This window comes from Hordeum vulgare, chromosome 5H (genome assembly GCF_904849725.1).
Source record: "Hordeum vulgare subsp. vulgare chromosome 5H, MorexV3_pseudomolecules_assembly, whole genome shotgun sequence".
Taxonomy (NCBI): domain Eukaryota; kingdom Viridiplantae; phylum Streptophyta; class Magnoliopsida; order Poales; family Poaceae; genus Hordeum; species Hordeum vulgare.
This window is the reverse complement of record NC_058522.1, coordinates 453,987,207-453,997,746: the sequence shown is the minus strand read 5'-3', so window position 1 is coordinate 453,997,746 and position 10,540 is coordinate 453,987,207.

Here is a 10,540-nt window from a genome sequence, read left to right as displayed (position 1 = left end):
TGAACTCAAACCTTGTACTGCCACCTTCAAAGCTTAATCGGGATTTTGATCACAAAACAATGACTTTGCAAACTCTGCACAAGGTTATCCTTCGTCGGGTTATTGATGACCCACAAGTGTAGGGGATCTATCGTAGTCCTTTCGATAAGTAAGAGTGTCGAACCCAACGAGGAGCAGAAGGAACTGACAAGTGGTTTTCAGCAAGGTATTCTCTGCAGGCACTGAAATTATGAGTAACAGATAGTTGTGTGTTAGATAATTCGTAGCGAGTAGCAAGTAACAATAGTAGCAAAGGTGAAGCAAGATGGCCCAATCCCTTTGGTAGCAAGGGACAAGCCTGGACAAACTCTTATATGAGGTGAAGTGCTCCCGAGGACACATAGGAATTTCTGTCAAGCTAGTTTTCATCATGTTCATATGATTCACGTTCGCTACTTTGATATTTTGATATGTGGGTGGACCGGTGCTTGGGTACTGCCCTTACTTGGACAAACATCCCACTTATGATTAACCCCTCTCACAAGCATCCGCGACTACGAAAGAAGAATTAAGACAAAGTCTAACACTACTCGAAAACAGTAATTTTCCATCAGCCAGGGCTTTGCCGTCTGCTGGCTGAGGGCAAAGACCCTCTTTGCCGTCAACTGACCTAAAGCGGACGGTAAAGGTCTCACTGATGGGAAAAAGGATATTTGCCATTGGCCAGGGCTTTGCCGTCTGCTGGCTGAGGGCAAAGACCCTCTTTGCCGTCAACTGACCTAAAGCGGACGGTAAAGGTCTCACTGATGGGAAAAAGGATATTTGCCATTGGCTAGGGCTTTGCCGTCCGTCAACGGACGGCAAAGGTAGTGAAGGCAGACGGCAAACCTTTCCCACCCCACCTCTCCTCTCTCCCCACCCCACCCCGCCCCACCCCACCCCTTTGTCGTCATCCTAACTAACTTTGTCGTCTGCGGCAGACGGCAAAGGGGATGGACCCCCTAACGTTAACAGTCGTCCTGCCCACCCGCACGCTCCCCCACTCTCTCTCCCCTCTCTCTCCACCGCAACCTCCACCCCCCAGCGCCGCTGACGCCACCCCACCCCAGCGCCGCCGCCCCACCCCAGCACCGCCGCCCCACCCCATCCCCGCGCCGCCGCCTCACCCCACCCCAGCGCCGCCACCCCACCCCAGCGCTGCCGCCGCCACCCCACCCCACGCCCTCCTCGCGCCCCTCACCCTGCGGCCTTCCTCCCCGCGCCTCTCCTCCTCGCCCCCTCCCCCCTATGGCCCTCCTCCCCATGCCCTCCTCGGGCCCCTCCCCCCTGCGTCCCTCCTCCCCGCGCCTCTCCTCCCTGCGCCACCGGATCGAGGTCAGTTTTTTTAGCTTTTTTTGTAATAGTTTTGTTTAATTAGTTATAGGTTTTAGGTTTGTTTTGGCTTAGGTTTAGTTTTAGTTTAGGTTTAGTTTTAGTTTAGTTTACGTTTATGTTTAGTCTTAGGTTAGTTTCCTGTTTAGTAGAAGAAAATAAGAAAAAGTAGTAGAGGAAGAATAAGTAGAAGAAGAAAAAAGGAGGAGGAGAAGAAGAAGAGCTAGAGGAGGAGGAGGAGAAGAAGAAGAAAAGAATAAGAAGGAGAAGAAGAATAATAGGAAAAAAATAAAAAATAAAATAAGAATAAGAATAAGAATAAGAATAAGAAGAAGAAGAAGAAGAAGAATAAGAAGAAGAAGAAGAAAAATACGAGAGGAAGAGAAGAATAAGAGGAAAAAAGAAAAAAGAAAATAATAATAATAATAATAATAATAATAATAATAATAATAATAATAAGAAAAATAGGAGAGGAAGAGAAGAAGAAGAAAAGAACCTTGGTTAGCTCATGAATATTATATACTTAGCTTGTTTTTCTCTAAAATGGGATAATTAGCCCATTTAGCTCCAAAAAAGACATAATTAGGTAATTTATCCCCAACAAGAGGAGAAGAGCAGAAGAAATAGGCAAAATGAAAAGAAAGAAGAAGAAGAAGAAGAAGAAGAGAAGAAGGAGAAGGAGGAGGAGGAGGAGGAGGAGAAGGCCAAGGACTTTCTAGTCCTTCTCCTCCTCCTCCTTCTCCTCCTTCTACTCCTTCTTCTTGATTTCTTCTTCTTCTCCTCCTCCTCCTCTTTCTTCTCCACTTTCATATCATCCTTGCTTTAATTTCCCCAATAATGACATAATTAGCCCATTTACCTCCAAAAGACCATAATAAGCTCAAAATGGCATAAGAACCTTGGTTAGCTCATGAATATTATATACTTAGCTTGTTTTCCTATAAAATGGGATAATTAGCCCATTTAGCTCCAAAAAGACATAATTAGGTAATTTAGCTCCAACAAGAGGAGAAGAGGAGAAGAAATAGGCAAAATGAAAAGAAAGAAGAAGAAGAAGAAGAAGAGAAGAAGGAGAAGGAGGAGGAGGAGGAGGAGGAGGAGAAGGCCAAGGACCTTCTAGTCCTTCTCCTCCTCCTCCTTCTCCTCCTTCTCCTCCTTCTTCTTGATTTCTTCTTCTTCTCCTCCTCCTCCTCTTTCTTCTCCTATTTCATATTATCCTTGCTTTAATTTCCCCAACAATGACATAATTAGCCCATTTACCTCCAAAATACCATAATAAGCTCAAAATGGCATAAGAACCTTGGTTAGCTCATGAATATTATATACTTAGCTTGTTTTCCTATAAAATGGGATAATTAGCCCATTTAGCTCCAAAAAGACGTAATTAGGTAATTTAGCTCCAACAAGAGGAGGAGAGGAGAAGAAATAGGCAAAATGAAAAGAAAGAAGAAGAAGAAGAAGAAGAAGAGAAGAAGGAGAAGGAGGAGGAGGAGGAGGAGAAGGAGAAGGCCAAGGACCTTCTAGTCCTTCTCCTCCTCCTCCTCCTCCTCCTTCTTCTTGATTTCTTCGTCTTCTCCTCCTCCTCCTCTTTATTATCCTCTTTCATATTATCATTGCTTTAATTTCCCCAACAATGACATAATTAGCCCATTTAGCTCCAAAATACCATAATAAGCTCAAAATGGCATAAGAACCTTGGTTAGCTCATGAATATTATATACTTAGCTTGTTTTCCTCTAAAATGGGATAATTAGCCCATTTAGCTCCAAAAAGACATAATTAGGTAATTTAGCTCCAACAAGAGGAGAAGAGGAGAAAAAATAGGCAAAATGAAAAGAAAGAAAGAAGAGGAAGAAGAAGAAGAAGAGAAGAAGGAGAAGGAGGAGGAGGAGGAGAAGGAGAAGGCCAAGGACCTTCTACTCCTTCTCCTCCTTCTTCTTGATTTCTTATCCTTCTCCTCCTCCTATTTCTTCTCCTCTTTTATATTATCCTTGCTTTAATTTCCCCAACAATGACATAATTAGCCCATTTAGCTCCAAAGTACCATAATAAGCTCAAAATGGCATAAGAACCTTGGTTAGCTCATGAATATTATATACTTAGCTTGTTTTCCTCTAAAATGGGATAATTAACCCATTTAGCTCCAAAAAGACATAATTAGGTAATTTAGCTCCAACAAGAGGAGAAGAGGAGAAGAAATAGGCAAAATGAAAAGAAAGAAGAAGAAGAAGAATAAGAAGAGAAGAAGGAGAAGGAGGAGGAGGAGGAGGAGGAGGAGGAGAAGGCCAAGGACCTTCTTGTCCTTCTCCTCCTCCTCCTTCTCCTCCTTCTCCTCTTTCTTCTTGATTTGTTCTTCTTCTCCTCCTCCTCTTTATTCTCCTCTTTCATATTATCCTTGCTTTAGTTAAGCCAACAATGACATAATTAGCCCATTTAGCTCCAAAATGCCATAATAAGCTCAAAATGGCATAAGAACCTTGGTTAGCTCATGAATATTATATTCTTAGCTTGTTTTCCTCTAAAATGGGATAATTAGCCCATATAGCTCCAAAAAGACATAATTAGATAATTTAGCTCCAACAAGAGGAGAAGAGGAGAATAAATAGGAAAAATGAAAAGAAAGAAAGAAGAAGAAGAAGAAGAAGAGAAGAAGAGAAGAAAAATACCTTCTCCTCCTTCTCCTTCTTCTCCTCCTCCTCCTTCTCCTCCTTCTCCTCCTTTTTGATTTCTTCTTCTTCTCCTCCTCCTCCCCTTTCTTCTCCTCTTTCATATCATCCTTGCTTTAATTTCCCCAACAATGACATAATTAGCCAATTTAGCTCCAAAATGCCATAATAACCTCAAAATGGCATAAGAACCTTGGTTAGCTCATGAATATTATATACTTAGCTTGTTTTCCTCTAAAATGACATAATTGGAATATTTGTGTTGATCGGGTGGATTTACATGTGATAGTTGTCTCGTCGCTGTGAGGTCTGCTGTGCGAAGACCTGCCCGTGCGTTGTACGAGCTCCGCCCGTGCATTCGTGGGTCAGTACAAATTTCATCTCCTCCCCGCCCCTTCATTTACTGTGGCTTGGTTTCCGGATGAAACTTTCTAGATTTAGGTAATTCAATTAATTTATGAAGATGCGTGACCAGTATGCGTCTCCCGTTCGAAAGGGCGACATCTATAAATATGCATGTCTTTGCATATTTATAACCGCCATCCTTTCGAATTGTCCAACATTATCCATGGACAGACCGAGTATGTGTAGATTGGGTTCGTTTTCCCGTATGATGTGCTCTGGATCCGATGCGGAATTTCGTCAGTGCCTCCCCCGTTGTTCTCCGGATGCACATCCTCTCTGTTTATTGCGGAGACGTGTATCAGGAGAACAGCGGGGAGGTGTTGCCGAAATTTTGCGTTGGATCCGGAGCAGAGCATGGGAAAACGAACCCAATCTACACATACTCGGGTGGGATTAGGACCTATCTTTACCTATTAGCGTGTAGGTTGCCTGGACGTAATAAAAATGGCGAACCTGATTAACTGATGAATATAAATGCTAAATTATATATAAATATATTTCTTCTGTCTTTAGTAGCTATGCAAGATGAGTGATCGTGCATGGATGTATACCGGTCACCCTAGTCAGAAAGAGATGACAAAAGAATGGTTTGTAAAAACAAAGGAATTTGTGAAAGCCGCATTCGCAAATGGAAAGGAAAGAAACTACTGCCCCTGTCCTGGATGCGACAACTATAAAAAGACGACAGAGGCTGTAATGATTAAACACCTGCAGAGGAGGGGCTTTAAGCCTAATTATACGGTGTGCACATTTCATGGTGAGTCTATACAACGCACAAGAGCTGAGGTGGTCCGTCGTCGCACGAACGAGCATGGTACAGGATCGAAGACATGGTGCAAGACTTTGATGATGCTCGGGATTCGGAAGATGAGATGGAGGAATCTGCAAAGGCCTTTTATGAAATGTTGGAGTCTTCAAAATGTCCTCTCCATGAGCACACTGAGCTCTGTCAGCTGGATGCAATTGCACAAGTAATGGCTCTGAAGGCTCAGTTCAACTTGGGAAGAGAATGCTACGAGGCGATAATGACACTATTTGGACGTTTCCTACCCAAAGGCCATGTCATGCCTGCAAACCTATACCAGTCGTACAAAATACTTCGTGTACTTAAGATGCCCTATGAGAAGATAGATGCATGTGAGAAAGGATGTGTCTTATTTAGGAAGGAGTATGCACACTTGGACTATTGTCCCAATTGCGAGTCTTGCAGGTATCTTGTGGTAGACAACGGTATGGGTGAGAAGAGGCAGACCAAAATCGCAGTTAGTGTTCTTCGGTATATGCCAATCATACCAAGACTTCAACGTCTTTTCATGGTCGAAGAGACAGCCAGACAGATGACATGGCACAAATTGGGCAAAAGAACCGAACTAGATGCGGATGGGCATAAGATGATGGTACACACATCGGATGGGGAAGCGTGGAAACATTTCGATGGATTGCATCAGGATAAAGCGGCAGATCTAAGGAATCCTCGAGTCTGCGCCGCCACGGATGGTTTTAATCCCTTCGGCATGACGGCAACCCAATACAGTTGTTGGCCTGTATTTGTCATTCCACTCAATCTCCCCCCGGGCAGATTATGCAAAGAAAGAACATATTTCTGATGTTGATAATTCCAGGGCCCAATTATCCGGGGAAGAATATGAATGTGTACCTGCAACAGCTTAAGGATGAATTGGAAGAAGCTTGGGATAATGGGGTCAAGACATACGATGCCGCTAGAAAAGAAAACTTCAAAATGCATGTGTGGTACATCTACTCTATGCATGACTTGCCAACGTATGCGCTATTCTCTGGATGGTGTGTGCATGGAAGGTTCCCGTGCCCCCAATGCAAGGCAGCTCTTCAGTTTCATTGGTTGCAGGAGGGTCGGAAGTATTCTTGCTTTGACTTGCATAGACAGTTCCTGGATCCTGACCATCAGTTCAGAAAAGACAAGAAGAACTTTACCAAAGGTAAAGTTGTCAAAAACTTGGCACCACCTGCGTTCACAGGCCAACAGATCCTGGATCAGTTAAACGCCCTCGAGCCTGATCCAGAGCGTCCAGGGTATTTCAAGGGGTATAATTCAATACACGCCTGGACTCACAAGCCATGCTTCTGGGATCTGCCTTACTTCAAAGACCTCCTTCTTCCACACAATATCGACATGATGCACACTGAAAAGAATATCGGAGAGGCTATTTTTGGTACATTGTTCGACATAGATGGGAAGACAAAGGATAATATTAAGGCTAGAGTCGATCAAGAGACACTATGTCATAGACCGTTACAAAACATGCGAGAAGGCAAAGGAAAGCAGAAGTGGTCGAAGCCAAAGGCCTGGTTCAATCTTGGAAGGCCAGCTATGAGGGAAATTATCTTGTGGGTCAAAATGCACTTGATGTTCCCCGATGGGTATGCAGCGAATATAAGGAGGGGAGCGAGTCTTGAAAAATTAAAAATCTTTGGTCTCAAGAGTCATGATTGGCACATAAGGCTAGAGCGGGTAATGTCGGTGATGTTACGTGGCTTTATTCCTGAGGATGAATGGCTAGTACTGGTGGAGCTGAGCTATTTCTTCCGTGTCCTTTGTGCGAAAGAATTGTCGCCTGGCGTGGTAGAAGACATGGAGGAGTTTGCACCGGAGTTGTTGTGCAAGTTAGAGAAGATCTTTCCACCGGGCTTCTTTAATCCAATGCAGCATTTGATTTTACATCTACCGACCGAGGCAAGATTGGATGGGCCCATGCAAGATCGTTGGTGCTATGCAACTGAGAGGATGCAGAAGAACCTTCGAGCTAAATGTAAAAATAAGCGTAGAATTGAAGCATCGATGGCTGAGGCATTCATTCCTGAGGAGGTGGCAAACTTTGTGACAGCACACTACGAAGCGAAAAATCATCATTTGCATAATCCGAAGCCTCGGTACAATGATGCAGACCCTAAAAAAGGTGGGTCCAACGTTAGCCTATTCAAAGGGAAGCTCGCACCAGCTGGTGCTTCGAAACCAATAACGTTGGATGTCGAAGAATGGTGGAACATTTTGTTGTATATCTTCAACAACCTAACAGAAGTGCGGCCGTACATCGAGTGAGTTCTCGACACATTTTCCCGTAACTTCTAATTTATTTGAACTGCTCTTATTCCCGGATATTTCAAACAGCCGTTACGTCGTCAAATTCTCGGATGGAGCGGTGATCGAAAATGATTCCGTCGAAGAGTATGAGCTTCTGTCAAAGACAGGAGGCGGCTATCCCGGTTTCATCTCTTGGTTCAAACAAACGGTAATTATCAGTAATGGACCATTTCATTCTTGGTCTAACTTGTGGCTAATGCAACAACTGTTTCGTATTAAACTTGTAGGCTAATTCAGAGTCTATGGACGCCGAATTGAGACAAGTCGCTAATGGTTTTGACTATAAGGTCCGTTCATTTGAGAAATACAACATCAACGGGTATCTCTTTCGTACCTTTGGCAAAGAGTTATCTGTGCCCGACCGGAAATCTACAAATTGTGGTGTCTCTGCTATCGGCGAAGGTGTTATCGAGTATTATGGAAGAGTTGAAGCAATTTATGAACTTCAATTCTATGGTGAAAACCCACCGAACGTCGTAGTCTTCAGATGTTATTGGTTCCAGCCGAAAAAGACTAGAATGACTCATGAACATATAGGACTAGTCGAAATCAATCCAAACACCCATTTAGATGTTCCAGATGTCTATATTACGGCTCAACAGGCGACCCAAGTTTTCTATCTACCGTGGGCATGCCAAACGGATAAGAATCTGGAAGGTTGGTATGTTGTTTATGAAGTGCCGCCACATGTCAGACCACCTCTCCCAAATGAACAGGATTATGAACCTCACATTAACCCAGACACATATGATGGAGAATTCTTCCAAGAAACACGCATTTCCAAGAAACGTTTCAAGAACCGCCGTGCTTCACCCAAGAACATGGAAGTAGACAGCGACAATGAATCCAACTCCAGCCTGAGCCGGAACCAGAAGACCTGGAACTCGTAGAGGTTAGTGATGCGGATGACCTGTCAATGCTTCAACGATTAAAGGAAGGCCTTTCACAACTTCACGCCGTTGAACCCGACGAGCACGTCATTCATGAAGACATGCGTGATAGTGATGATGATGACGCATTTATTGATGATGATTATTAGTTTGTAAGATTCACAACTTAAATTATATATTTTTTAATCCTTATTATTCATGTACATATTATTATTCATGTTAGTTATTCAATTTTTTATGTTGTACTAATTTCTTTTAACCTTTATCATGGCAGGTCACCAGGTGTGGAAAGTGGTGGGCGCTGGTCTAGATCGCTCGACGGGTTCTTCCCAGGCGCCCCGCACGAGGGGCGGTACTTCCCTTCCACTCCTATCTCTCCGTAGAGCCTTGGCAGACAGCCTGTCGACACCACCCGTGGGTTCTTCTTCGTCGGCGGCATTGCCCATTGGGAGAGGTGCTGGTCGGGTAGGGAAGAAGGGGAAGGGTACAGGGAGAGGTGGTGGCCACGGAAGATCCAGGAGGACTGTTGAGCCATCCTCGCCACCACCACCAGCTCATTCACCCAAGCATAGGACTAGTATGGTCGACCCGTTTGCGGAGGAGGCTACGGGGACTCCGTTCCAGGAGCCTGTTGTTGACGGGCATTCGTCCCATGAGACTCCGGTTGAGGAGCAGCCTCGGGTCGAGGTGCATTCGGCCCAGGAGCAGCCGGAGGAGATTACGGTTCCGGAGGCTTCACCCGACGTGGAGAGGCCCGAATGGGAGACCTGGCCGGATCGTACCGAGTTGCCGGATTGGACCGAGGGTCCGGGTGGCTCAGGGGGCGGTGATGGCGGGGATGAGCTTACGGATAGTGAGGGCGATGTGCAGGTGGACGGGGCCACCGTGTACAAGCGTGGTAGTACATGTCTCCCGGTCGCCCCGGCTACTCGCAAGCAGAGGCCGGTGATTAAACGTGAAGGAGATAGGTAAGTACATTTACCCTTTTTTTAGCTTTTGCCTTCAAGTTTGTTCAAATATATAATGTGTTGACCTTATCATACTGCAGGGGATGGGTACACCCTCCTGGAGTCCACAGGCCGAACTGCGTCCTTGGTGTGCTTTGCCGGACAAATTTCCCGGGGTTTGTCACGTTGCCTGGTGAGGGTCAGGTTCCTACACTAGGATTTACCTGGGAGCACTACCAGGCTGCGCAGGCCCCGCCGGAGGAGATTATAGATGGTGTCTTGTGCCACACGAGGGCCGAGATGGTGATCAAGAGCTTTTGGGTAAATTATCCTTTTACAGAATCTAAAATTAACAATATAGCTAATTATTGTACTAATCGGTGTTTTCACGTTTGACTGCAGACCTTCTATAGGTGTGAGGATGGATATGAGGAGGAGGCGGCCAGGGTTCTCGAGGCCGAGTGTAGGCGGTTACTACAGAACTTGCGCCACGAGGCTCGGCCGCAGGCTATTCGAGATTACTACGCCACGCGTGGTATTAAGAAGCAGGAGAAGGATTGTCGCAGAAAGTTTCTGAAGAAGGTCCTTCTACGTAGTTTTCTTGATTTCATTCATAGGCGTAGCACTGAAAATTCTTTCTAATAACTTACAGGTGCCCCCGAGATGGTGTGCGGATAAGATGGATTGTTGGGAGGCATTGGTTGATGAGTGGTGCACAGGCAGCTGGCGAGCCGTCCACGAGAATGCGAAGGATCGGCGTAGCCAAATGGTTGGTGTGCCACACCATCAAGGCAGCACCAACTTACTTCAGTTTGGACAAAACTGGGTATGTGATTTGCTTCATGATTCATGCAATTCATTCTTGATGTTAATATTTTGTTCCTCTCTTTTAGGCGCATCACAATAAGACTGAGATGCCACACTTGTACGACCTTTATGGCATGGCCCATACTGCCTCGTACAAGAAGGCGAAGGCATTCTCTGAGTCTGACCTGGATGATCCCAATAACTTCACCAACATATCATCCCACCAGAAGCCCATGGCATACAGGGACGCGGGGAAGGCTACGAAAGGGGATGACTTTAACCCTAGCCAGGAACCTTTGGATCCAGAGCTGGTGATGATATCTGGTGGCGGGAGGCCCCATGGCTCGATAGCCA